This window comes from Protopterus annectens, chromosome 5.part1, assembly GCF_019279795.1.
Source record: "Protopterus annectens isolate FY-2018-M chromosome 5.part1, PAN1.0, whole genome shotgun sequence".
NCBI classification, from domain to species: domain Eukaryota; kingdom Metazoa; phylum Chordata; order Ceratodontiformes; family Protopteridae; genus Protopterus; species Protopterus annectens.
The window spans coordinates 59,661,727-59,676,067 of NC_056736.1; positions in this window are offsets into that span (position 1 = coordinate 59,661,727).

The following is a 14,341-nucleotide window of genomic DNA, read 5'->3' on the forward strand; positions in this document are numbered from 1 at the left end:
TTACAAAACAAACTAAAATTACTCGGACAAGACATATCACAAATTGTACATTTGCAAGCCCAATGGAAGCCCACTATTTGGTATGTACATAAACAAAATGTACTGTATCAAGAGGGTTTTTTTAATCATTATAATGTATCATTAATAGACAGATTGCAATTTGACACCAATGTATCTGTATTTGCAGATTGGACAAAATGTACTTTACAATCATTGTATGTTAAAATACAGTAAAATGAGTTACAGACAAAACTGATGTTCATAGGTTCATAGGTATTAAAGAATGAGTACATGTGGCGACAACTATTCAGCAGATGGATTCCATCCACTAGCTGGGTAAGACTGTTCACAGAACAGACTCAGTGTGAGCAGAATTATTGTACTGGAAAGCTTATGTATTATAATGTAACAAAACAAACAATAATGTGTCAATTCATGGTATTACCCATAATATTTTGTCTACTTATAACAATACTGAACTTTGGTTACCTCAACTTGAAGGAAATTACATAGATATGGATAACAAAACGCACATGTTAAAACATTGTACAGAAACTATGAATGGTCTCATATGTGGGCAGCATTCTCCCATCTATGAACCATGTTTTTTACAACATTCTATAAATATGTGCAAATGGACAATATTGCCTTCAAACTTCAAAATGTTTGTTGAAGTGGCACAACAATTTGTATGTGTGGATTCAAATAAGCCAGTGTTAAAATACAAGCAAACACCCTTTGTGGGATTTATCAGTAATATCATGCATTTAACCTGGGAAAATGAGACTTATGTGTTTTCTACCAGTACTAAAAAAATGGCAAAATGTCAGTGGAGATATGAAATGATTCAGTTTCCTAACATTACTTTGTCTTTAGACAAGTTAAGGAAAATAATGCAAGACACAGACGATCTTAAAACTTACTTGGATCATCGTAACTGCAGCATATTACGGCATTAAGTAAATAGTATAATAGTAAAAGACAAATTGGTAAAGTTGGCTGAAAAAACAGAAGCTGACACTGCCCATAATTGGTGGAATATATTCACAGGCAGGTCATCATCTGGAACTAAATTGTTAAATTGGTTAATACATCCGGTGTTGATAGTCTTAGGGGTCATAATAATAATGACAGCTTGGAATTGTTTAATATGCTGCAGGTTACGGAGAATTGCAGTAACTCAACAAGTTATGATTGTAAATATGAGCAAAGTTGTAAATGCTATAAATAATAATGCTAACGAAACAAATGTAGTCTTTTCTTTAACTGAAGTTTAGTCCGTTCCTCAAACAAATAAAAAAACGGGGAACTGAAAGAATATTAGTACTCTATTCTATTTAGTATACACTGCCTTTTCAAACTGTTGCTAGCATGATTATTAGCTTGAATAAAAAGCTGCAAACATAATATGAAATATAAAGGGTTAATTTAGAAATAGTATAAAATGCAGAAAAATAGTAAGTGTGCTGGCAAGCACAAATAGCTTAGTTAGATTTTGGCATCCATGTAAAAGAGTATGTTATTGAGAAACAAAGTCTGTAAAAAAATGCTCAGATGGCAGCTGGAAGGACATCAACAAAGTAAAGAGATGTAACATCAAGCAAGATAACAGATAGTGCTGGAACACCACATTTCAGATAACTGAGTTTCCTTGGACCACCAAACTTGAATCAAGGACAAATCGTACATTAGAAGAACAAAGGAAAACTGTTATACAAAGAAAGAACTGGTATATATCAGACTTTGAGAAAAATATCAGACCTTCTGGTATAAATATGAGAGTGTATAAACAAGCTTTGGGTATTTGCCACAGAGAGCTGACAGCATCTGTGATGCATGCTTGTAGATCTGAAAAGAGAATGTGACAGTAAAGCGTATAAACTGAAATGGTTGTCTTCATGTATTTATTGTACTCAGTACTATACAGTAATAAGACTAGCTGATTACAATAAATAGTTAAATGAACTGTGGTATGCATGCATGTAAATGCAAGTAACAGCAAGAAACCAGCAGAAGGCAATATATAATTTTTCAGGAACAAAATTCAAACCCTTAGAAAATAAATCAAAGTAGATATCATTTACTTCTAATTCTTTATAGTTAAAAATATTAAAATTGTTGTGCATTAAAAGTATATGTTCAGAACTAATAACCTCCTGCCCCTCCCCCTCCATCCTTCTTGGGGATAACTGACATATGCCTTGCTCCTTATTTGCTCAGACCTCCTGAGGGGGGATATTCTAAAGGGTCTTGTGTGTTAGGTGGACCTCCATTATTTCCTTCACCACTAACATGTCTCATGTCCTCGTGTCTAGCACCATCTACCTCTAGGTTGTTTCCAACCCAATGACTACTCATTGTTATAAGTTTAGGGTATTGGGTGTAATTATCATCCTCAAACCTATCACTCTCAATTTTCCTTTTCTTCCTAGTCAAAATTCTGAAACATTTATTGTCTATCTGCTTCCTTAAGTCTAAATACTTCTTTTTTTCTTCTTCAACTGTAAATAAAAGATCATTCATTATGTTACCATTAATAACATCAATTTGTTTCATTAAAACTTTCATCTCACTCTCATTATTTTTAATAATTGCTCTCATCAGATCAAATCCCCAATTATCAAACATATTTATTAAATCCTTATGGTATTTAGAACCCTCTTTAACATTGCTTGGAAATGTCTAAAGGTCTATATTTAAATAATAAGTCACTCAGTTTTTGAATGTTTTCCAAGTAAGATAAACTGTCTCTCTCCATTTTACTATTTAATTTGTTAAAATCAATTTTTTAATAAGCCAGTCACCTAAATTAGGTGTACTAGGTAAACAGTCACCTTTATCATTTGAAATCCGTTGTCTCAGTTCATTTCAGTTTTCATTCCGTTCCTTCTGCGTGCTTCCATCAGTACCCTCAATTAAAACTCAAGGAAAACCATCCATCTCACTTTGATTTGAAGCCCTAGCACCTCTGGGGCTACTAGTTTGGATAGCACATAAGTGTCCATATCCATCTCCTGTTCCTCACATCCTAGGAACATTCGCAAGCTGATTTCCGGGTATTGACTTATTTCTGCTCTGATGGGCAAACGTCAGGCATAACAGTGTTAAAATCTCAACTAATTGGGTAAGCTGCCCAATCAGTTTACTCAATTTCTTTGATTCTCCACTCTTGTAAGGCAAGCCATCTGGCATATTGGGCCCCTGTACCTCCATGTTCAAGACAACAAACCAAAAAATAAGGAGAATTCAGTGCAAAACGGGAACTATGAACAGATGAGCACTGAAATGAGAAGCTGCCAGTCTGCACAGTATAGCACACCAGTATTTATTTAATAACTTTTCGAGGACAAAACAACAACACATAAAACGCTTAACGAATCACCGCGTTCTTCTTCTCAATTCCAGACTTCATCAGATAAAATGAATGCATTTAAAAGCCATCCCATTTATATCCAACCCACTCTTTAAAACATCCAATGAGAGCAAAGAATTAAATTAAAACTCATGAATAAACATAGACCTATTGTTATTAATACATTAACCCTAAAAAGTTCAAACCTTTAAATTATTATATATCATTCACAAAAATCAATCTCCTTTAAATACATAAATTAATTATGACAATGTAAAGACAAATAAATAAATATATTATGATAGATAAAATGTTTTATTTTCTTATAAAAAGCAGTTCAAAGCCTATATCCATGTAATACCAATGCATTTCTTATGAAACAACAGCACCATCTAGTGATCTATAAACTACATTTAAAACACAACCTAGCACATATTCTGCTAGGGTGTGTTTCAAATGTAGTTTATAGATCACTAGATGGTGCTGTTGTTTCATGAGAAATGCATTGGTATTACATAAATATAGGTTTTGAAATGCCTTTCTCTTGTCCTGAAGAGGATAGAATTATTCTGTCCCACTCCAAATCTCGTGACTTCATATAGCACATTTAATAATCCAGTTCCTAATGGTGGCTTTTCAATGGGTCCTTTTGACAGAGGATGCCTGAACAGTATCTTCTTCTTTTTCTTCTTCTTCTTTCGGCTGCTCCTGTTAGGGGTCGCCACAGCAGATCAACTGTCTCCATTTCTTCCTGTCCTCTGCATCTTGCTCTGTCACACTAATCACCTGCATGTCCTCTGAACAGTATCACCAGACATAATTGATGTCTTTTGGTGCATCAGCATATGGGGCCACACAGGAGATACATTAGTTTGCTGTGGCTGTGTATCACTTGTAGTGCAAAATGTTGACCATTGCACTTTCTTTAGCACCCATAGTCTTTGCCAATGTGCTGACTGTGGTTACTGAAACCTTGTAGGAGATACCTATCCTACATATTACAGATGGAGGATGCATTCCACTAAATGGCCAGGTCTTCCAAATGGAGTCCACAGGCTCCCTGGAAGCATCCCCTTTCTTGGTACTTCCCTGAATGCAATCCCTGGGCTACTCATTAACTGACTCAAGTCTTCTCAGACTCACCATAGTGACTAGGTATGAGCAGAACATTCTTTCCTGATGCTTTGTGCATTGGAGAGAGCACAGGAAGTCACTGCCTTCATGGCAAGGTAAGACTGCAGTGCAGCTTCCAGACCTGGCCCTTACTTTATCTTCTAGACCTGTTTGTTACACTCTTTCTATGCCTAAAGGTAATAATGTTGCACTGCACTGTGAGGTGCCAGTGGTTGTAGAGTGACCAGATTCTCACAGATGTTCTGCAGGTGTTGGGCCAAATCACCAGGCTATGAAGTAGTAGGCAATCTCTACCATACTTCTGGGTGGGCTTCCCATTACTGCAGCAAAACCCATCACAGATTCATACATAGTGCAAGGTTCAAGGTTTCCCCAGAAAATGCAGGGGGCCACATCAGGTAAATCAAACTAAAAACTGTCTTCCTTGTCATGAATGTCCTGGAGAAAAGAGCATTTCAGGGATCACTCATCACTATATCAAATAAATAGTCCATTGTTTGTTTTTTAAACAAGCAAGGAGATACAAACGTATACACCTTTGCAGAAAGTTGATATACATCTGGCAATTGGCTACAGGCAATACTTCTTTTTTCTGTCAGCAGTTCACATCCCATTGGAACTGAATAATATGGTAGACTTTCTGAGATACTCCTTTAGTTCTTTCTTGGACATACAGATTCTAAGACCATGTCATGTCAAAGTCTTCCAGAAATGGGGTACTCCTTAGACCAGTCTGACTGACATTCAGGAAATTGTGGATTTCCTCCTATTCTGCATTTGACAACAGCACAAGGAAAGGAGAATATATTCTCCATCTTCAATATGGAAGACTCCACTCTGTCTTCCCAGTTTTCTTTCTGATTCAACACTTCCTTGCAAAGTTCAGGGAAAGAGACTGACACTAATTCTCATTGTCCCATTGTGGCTAAGGAAGGTATGGCTTCACAGGTACTCAAGTTTCTGGCAGTACAGTAAACTCTTCCAGTCCTGGCTATGAATGTCCTACTCTCCCCCGGTGTATAGAAATGTTCAGCTCCATCTCAGAACTTGGGTTTTAATATAGTTGCACTGACTTTCAGATCTCCTAGTTAAGTTCTCAGAAGGGGCTCAATCTATTACAAGTCTTTCCAGTTAATAGATTTAAGCCTTCAAGTGGAAGAGATTCTCCATTTGGAAAAAGTATTACCCTGTACCATCACATTAAGTCAGCTTGCATGTGATCCTGACCTATTTCAGGCACCTGCAAAAATAAGACTCAATCATTTAATTATCATGGTGCATGCAGCAGCTATTTCTGCACCTCATTATGGCTAAATCAGTGCTCTACTTTGAAGAACCTTTTGGTTCCATCGGATTTGAACTTCTTGACTGATGAAATTACTCATCCACCATTTTGAGCATGCAGGATCAACAGCATTGGCATTTTTATCTTGGAAAATACTTTTTCTGGTGGGTTCACCTGAGATCACAAAGCTTTAGTCCTTCGTCTTCAGATAACTGCATATCAGGTCCTTCACAGTGACTGGGATGCTGAGGACTAATCCACATTTCTAACAAAAAGTGCCTGCACGTTGGATGTTCACTGTAAGCTCTTTTTTGTTTTACTTGAAGAAGGTATACAACTTTGGGAAAGCTGAACATCTGTTCTTTTGTGGTGCAGGGATGGGGAGGGTTGAAAACAAAACATTTGCAAATGGACTGCCAACTGTATTATCCTTTGCGAGGAGGCAGCTAAATAACCTCTCCAGTAAAAGCATGACTGCATCTAGTGCTTCCTTCAAGAATGTCTGCATTGTAGAGACAAACTCCAAAGTCAGTTTGCCTTTTTGCACAACTTTACCAAGCACCATTATCTCAACTACATCTCATTGAGCCTGTCTTCCTTTGGTACACCTATATTTTGAAATCCAGCCTTCTGGCCCTTAGCCCATGAGCTGTCCAATGGCTCTTTCAGTCCTGGTGATTTACTGCTGCAGACCTGTCCCAACTGTAAAACAAATCAAAGAAAGTTCTGGATGTTAGATATACCACATACTTTATTACCATATCAGTTTCTCTGGGATGGAACCCTTCTTGATGGGTGACAGATTCTTTCCTGACATCTGCCTCCTGAGGGGTAACAATCCTTATAGCCAAAGCTGCTGCAGTTGCCTATGCGTGTGGTAAGTGTATACTTAAATATTACTTGTTACCCATGAAGATGTTATACCTTCATTATTACTTCTTAATTTGCAGGATGTCTGTGAACAAAATAGTGGCCTCAGGATCTAGGTGTAGTTATATAATCAGCGCATAGCATTATGATGTATGCCAGCAATTAACATGTGCATGAGATTCTTAGAAAATGTTGAATTGTGACTGATGGAGGGAATGAACTAAATGGTTGGACAGCTGGACTCAAGGATGGTTTTCCTGTCAATCAACTAATATAGTAAAGATGTACCTGATATTTTTGGATTGGACTCTACAATCTCATATTACTGCTCCCACAGCCTGGGTAATGTCACTGAATATGATGGATGCCTTCTACCACATCAATGTCTAAGAGATATGCAGTAGGTTTCTTCAGTTTACCCTGGGTTATCACACATTTAGAATAGATTGCCACTTGGTCTGTCATTTATGCAGAGAGTATTTCTAATGTTCTGGTCCTAGAACAGAGGCTGTGCAGAGCAAGAACTTCATACCTCTCAACTGTACAGATTTTCACAGAATGTCCGGATTTTTGCCTCATACTTTTGGTCATTTTTTTTCATAAAATTGTGGTTTTCTAGCAAATTAATGGCAAATCATTACTAAAGATTGAAGTTAGAAAGCAATAACAGATATATGAGTTTCATATGTCATACCCTTCAGAAAATCAGTGCTAATACAAAACCTGTTACTCTATCATCTTTCTTATAGGTTCATACTAGGCTAACTGCCCTTTTGGGCCATTTGAAGCCTAGCCAGTTACCCCATGTGAGAATCAAACGCTGCACCTTGTGTCTTTAAGGTAAGCACCTTAACCATTATGTTATCCTCCCACTCACTAAGTTTGTAAGAGCTATAGTTAAAAATTGTCCCTATTGTTGGGCATTTGTCACACTTTTATTTATGGCTTTGTCCAGATATCATGCTCTGAGAGGTTGAGAAGTATGCCTCTCAACATCTTAGCACAGAAAATCTGGACAAAGCCAAAAATAATGGGGGACAAAGGCTCAAAAAGAGGGACACATTTTAAATATTGCTCTTACAAACTTAGTAAGTTGCTAGAATAAAAGGTTTTGTGTTACCATGCATTTTCTCAAGAATATGTTGTTGTTGGTCTTTCAACTTTTTCCCAGTTAGGGGTCACCACAGTGGAACTCCGGTCCGCTAATGATTGGCAGTCAATTTTCACAAATGCCAAGGTGCCAGCTCAATATCCAACCTTCAACAAAGGCACGCCCATTTATGCATGTCTTTCAAATGCCCACCCAACCGCAGGGAGGACATGCAGACTCCACACAGAAGGCACTCCCAGCACTCTAGCTGAGAATCGAACAGGAGAACCTCTTGCTGTGAGGCAACAATGCTACCGCTGCACCACCGCGGATTACACCATTTTCTTAAGAATATGAAGTCTGAAATTCAAATGTCTGTCATTATTTATTGAATTCAGTCCATTCTGTCATTCTGTTTATATACATAAAGAAGATGTTGAGGCTTGGATGTTCGTTTAAGTAGTTTATTGTATACAACTACATCAGGATGGATAACAGGAACATTAAACTTAAATGAACTATCTAACTGACTGACTACATGCTTGCATGCACACTCTGGTTGTTCACTCTAAATGGCACTCACATCTCACATGTGCTCAGTGGATATAGGCATGTGCTTACTGACTGAAAAGCTTCTTAAAGGTGTACACACATACTAATCTACATCCTCCCTCTTTACTGAGCTATCTTACATTAGTGAATGACATTTCAATAGGCATGCATTGTACAAGCAATAATAAAAAAGAAACAGTTATGTCCACATTGCTGTGTATCTTGAACAAGGTTCCAAAATGCGACCTGATCTCGTGACATAACAGGACTGGGTTTAACAACAGGGACAGTAACTGGGGAATGTTCTGTTTGGGGGGGTCTCGGGGATTTTCTCAGAAACAGGTATTGCTGATGGAATGTCCTCTGGAACAGGAACACTGGACAAGTTACTATGAGAACTAGAGTCTTTGTCACAGGCAAGATGCTGTAACACTGTTTCAGACACTGGTAACAAATGTTTCCAGTTTCGTTTGAATTCCACTCCTTGTGATTCCACAATGTAAGATCTTGGCTTTTGTCATAAACTTTTCACAAATTCGATACAATGAAAACCTTTTGACATCTGCATCCTCACTATCTCCCCTCTTTTTAAACAATGGAGTGTTTTTCTGGTTTTATCACAGTAAGACGTCTGGGAAAAACACTTTTTGAACAGTTGGGCTTTCACTGCTTTGTTGTTTTTCCCACTTGGAACCAGTAAATTACTGCTGATTGGTAGTGTGGTTCTGGTTTGTCTCGACATAAGTCTCTGGGCAGGTGAACCAAGATGATTATCACAAGGAATGTTTCTGAGAATTAACAAGCTGAGAAAAACATTGGTATTGTCATGTCTGGATTTCTCTAACAGCTGTATTGCACTTTGAACTGCACATTCAGCCAAGCCATTTGACTGAGCATATTCAGGACTACTCGTACTTTGAACAAAGTCCCACTCTTCTGCAAATTTCTTGAACTGCTGACTTGTAAACTGTGCACCATTGTCAGAAATAACTGTGTGGACTACCATGGACAGTAAAATGTTACTTCAACTTAGCAATGACATTATTGGAAGGTAAGTTGGGAAGTAGGTCAATCTCGAATCAAATTGAATAAGAGTCTACTAACACCAAGTAATGCTGACCATTCCACTCAAAGATATCTGTGGCTACTGTCAATCATAGTAGTTCAGGAATCTGGCTTAATTGAAGTGGTTCTTTTTGTTGATGCGGCTTTGTACTATTACATATTGAACAAGATGAAAATCCTTTCTCAATATCTCTTAACATAGAAGGCCAAAATACTAGATAGCTCATCCTTCTTTTGGTAGAATCAGTTCCTGGGTGGCCATGATGCAAGATCCTGATATACTCTTGTTGCAAGGACTTCAGAACAATCACTTTAGGACCTTTTATGATGATACCATTGTCTGACTAAATCTCATCTCTGTATGGAAAATAAGGTTGCACTTCCACTGGTAAACAGCATTGCTTTGGAGACCATCCTCAACTGATAAAGAGGTTTAGCTTCTGGAAAATTGGATCTGAAGCTGTGTGAGTTCTAAGCTCATCAGAAGTGTGGAAGGAAAATCTCTCACTTCCATGACCTCAGAATCAAGTTACTCATTTTCATGCTGTTCAGTGATTTTTTTTCCTGGGTGATCTGGATAAGGTATCAGCAAGATAAATAAGTTAGCCTTTTGTATAAACAAAATTGAAATTGTACTTTTGCAATTTGAGCATCAAGCATTGCAGTCTAGCTGGAGCTGTATGCATAGGCTTTCTCAAAATAGTAGCAAGAGGTTGGTAATCAGTTTCAATGTGGATAGGCCGACCATAAATATAATCATGGAACTTCAAACATACAAACAATATTGCCAGAATCTTTCTCAATCTGGGCATACTGCATCTTGGTCTGGGTAAGAGCTCGCAATGTATAGGCTACTAGTCTACCCTCTTGAAGAATAACTGCACCTAGAACAAACTTAGAAGCGTCACAGGAAAGAGTAACTGGTTTGTGAACATTGTAGTAGCTGAGAGTTGGTGAGGTAGCAATTTTCTGCTTCAGGACATCAAATACTCATTGGTGCTGTCCTGACCATGACCAAATTGCATCTTTGCATGTTAGCTCTGCTAAGAGAGCCGAAAGTTGACTCAAATCTGAATTGAATTTGTCAAGATAATTGACCATGCCAAGAAAACATTGTAGGATGTTGTCTGGAGCTGGCATCTCGAGGATTGCTGTTTGCTTTGGAGGATCTGGTCGTAAACCTGAACTGGTAAACAAGTGACCACCAAAATTAACTTCTTGTATCCTAAATTTGCACTTCTGAGGATTCAGCTTGAGATTCACTTCATGTGCTCTTTCCAGAACTTTCCTGAGGCTTCTGTCATGTTCGATTTCACCATTGCCTCCAGCTAGAATATCATCTACTATAATAGCACAATGTTAGCCAGAAAAAATTTGCTCCATTGCACACTGAAAGACTTCACTGGCAAAATTTATTCCAAATTGCATTCTCAGAAATCTGCATCTACCAAATGGTGTACTAATTGTGGTTAACAATGAAGATTTTTGGTCAAGCAAAATTTGTCAAAATGAGCTCTTTGCATCTAAGACAAATAAAAAAAACAATGGCATTTGGCATGAGGCAGCAACCTCTTCAACAGTGCTCATTGGATGATGAGGCCTTTTTAATGCTTTGTTCAGATCTCTTGGATCAATACATATTTTGATATCATCTGTGCTTTTCTTATGAGCTACTACCATGCAGGATACCCATTCAGTAGGTTATTCTACTCCTAGCTGCACCATTTTGTCTAACTCAGCTTTGACTCTGTTCTGCATAGCTACTGGAACTTTCCATGTTGGTCTGACAACTGGGCTGACCTCTGGGTCTAACTTCAGGGAGTACACAATTGGTAGTTTGCCTAGTTTGTCTGCAAAAATATCAGCATACTGAGAAAAAATAGTTTGGGTGAAATTTGAGGTGTTGTCTTTCAGACTTACATGGTGAACTTCTTTATTAAGTGTAAGCAGTCCCATTTTCAAACTATCTCTGAGGCCTAATAATAACTGCACATGACTCTTGACTATGAAAAATTGCAAGTCATAGCTGTTCCCAGCAGAGTAACATGAAAGCAATACTGAGCATTTGGTTTGATTCTCTTCACCACCATAAGCAACAAGCTTTGCACACTTTGTCAAATCAAGTTGTTCTGCAGCTTTTACTCTAACAAATGTTTCTGCTGACGTAAGATTGCACTTTGAGCCAGTATCTACTTTGAGCTCTACAGGACTCCCATTAATCCAAACAGTACAAAATATCTCATTCTTTGTCCACAAATCTACTGAATTAACTGTTTCACCAAGCACATACACACCATCAACATAAAAAGTAGGGTTGCAGTTTTCTAATTGATCAACTTGCCTCTTGGAATGCCCTCTTTTAATAAAAGGATGCGGCTTGTTTGATTTATAAAACCTTTTGAAGTGATTCCACTTATTGCAAAAATGACACTGCTGACCAAAAGTTAATCACTTTTCTCTTTTGGGTTTGTGATGTCCACCACAGTTATGACAGTTGAGTATAAAACTAAGTGGGGGCACATGTTTTGACTTTGCAGACTCACCCTTATGCTTCACTGAGCATGCCCTGGAATTTGCTGAAATGAGTTGGTTTCCCAGGGACTGTTACAGGATCTGCAGTAGCTGCCATGTGCCTGGTCCTGTTTCTTTTAACCACGTGCTGCATACTATCAAAATGAGCTTTGTTACTGTGCCTTCTACAGATATTCTCATTTGTAAGCATACGTGTGTGCGTTTCTGCAAGCTTATGTATCTGACAAATTTCAATGGCCTTATTCAACTTTAAATCACTGTCTTGAAGCAAAATCTTTCTCACTATGTCATTATTAATACCACACACAAGCCTGTCCTTTACCAACTCGTCCCTAAAATCACCAAATCTGCAAATTTTAGCCTTATTTCTCAAGTCAGGTATATATGCTGCAAAAGTTTCACCAGGCTTTTGATCCCATGTGAAAAAATGAGTGCCTTTCCATTGTAATATTTGTTTGGGGGCTACACATTTCTCTAAATTTATGTTTTAAGCATTCAGGGTCTTCCCTTGTTTCAGTCGGTTCTACTATTTGGTGATTCCCCCTCCCCTGCAAACACAGCAGGTGAATACACAAATGAACTCTCTCTTTCAATTACCTCTGAACCTGCTAAATTAAGCAGAATAAATGCTTTTGTATGTGTGTGTTTGTCAGAAAAAGCAGCCTTATGAAAATATCTTATTCCTGCTCAAACACTCTCCAATTTTCTGCAATATTATCAAACACAAGCCGTGCTGGTCCGCAAAATCCTTCTGCCATGCCCACAGATTATAGTAAAACACAATGCAATCTTGGACCTTGTAATTATGTACAAACATTCACACACACCAGGTACTTGTAATAATATTCAAATGCAGAATAAGCTCTTTGAAATACTGTACTCTGTGAAATATGCTTTGAAACAACTGTACTTTGCAAAATATGCTTTGAAACAACTTTACTTTGTGAAATAACTGCACTATAATATTGCATACACTTGCAAACACTTTGCACACTTTGGATACTTTGAATAGCTTTAGTTAATGCAAAAAAAGTAGCACATAGCAAAAACATATGGTCAGTTTCCTTTTTTTGTACATTTTATGCAATTCAGATATTTTGAATACTTTTATCAATATGTTGCAGTTTTGGACATTTCATTTAATAAGAAATTTATTTTGAGCATTCTGAGTGCTTTGATTTATATTTATAGTAAAATAAATCATTTATGCAAGTTTTAGTACCTGGAATTCATTACTAACCTGTTTTATGAGTCTTCTGAGCAGTTGGGATGATCCACGCTTGCATATTCCTCCAACTTTAACCAGTTGCCTCATGGCTGTAATTCTGGATCCCATCCTGACATCATGTCGCTCTTATATACATAAAGAAGATGTTGAGGCTTTGGTGTTCATTTAAGTAGTTTATTGTATACAACCAAGCCTCCAATGAAAAAGGGCTAATTTTTAGATCAGTCGGACTTTCCCAGTCAACAAATGTAAAATAAATAAGTAAAATACATCAGGATGGATAACAGGAATATTAAACTTAAATGAACTATCTAACTAACTGACTGACTACATTTTTGCATGCTCACACTCTGGCTGTTCACTCCAAATGGCTCTCAAATCTCACACATGCTCAATGGATATAGGCATGTGCTTGCTGACTGAGAAGCTTCTTAAAGGTGTACACACAAACTGATTTACACATACCTATCAACCTTTTAGTGCAAGAAATCTGGACAAAGCCTGACAAAATGGAGGGACAAAGGCCCCAAAACAGGGACAGATTGCAAATATTGCTCTTATAAACTTAGAAGATTGCTAGAGTAACAGGGTTTGTGTTAACATACATTTTCTGAAGGATATGAAGTCTAAAACTCAAGTGTATGTCATTATTTAGTGACTTCAATCCTCAGATTATCCTAGGGATTTTGCCAGAAAACCACACATTTTATGAGGAATAGACCAAAAATATGAGACAAAAATTTGGGCATTTGAGAGATTTGATTCATTCCCCACTGATTTCCCAGAAAACCACAAACTTTATGAGGAACAGGCCAAAAATATGAGACAAAAATCTAGACAGTTGTAAGGTATGGTCGCCATATGCCTGAACCTATCTCTACACTATACTTCTCAAACTCTTGGTGCAATCAATTTATCAAAAAGTCACCACATATTTTATGAGGAGCAGGCCAAGATGTGAGGTGGAAATCTTTAGAGCTAAGAGTTATGCCTCCCAGCCAGTGGACACAGCACAGTGAAACCCATTCTGAAGAGAACCTATCATGGATTAAACACTTTCATACATACTCATGGCAGCCCTTAGAACATATGGCAAATGTCTGTTTGGTAAAGTGGGACCCAAACAAGCTTAAAGTGCAAAAGTATGGAATCAACTTGTAATGTACATTAATGCAGTTGGTGTAAAATTCACATTAACACAGTGAAAGAAAAAGGCAAATGATATTCTAGGAA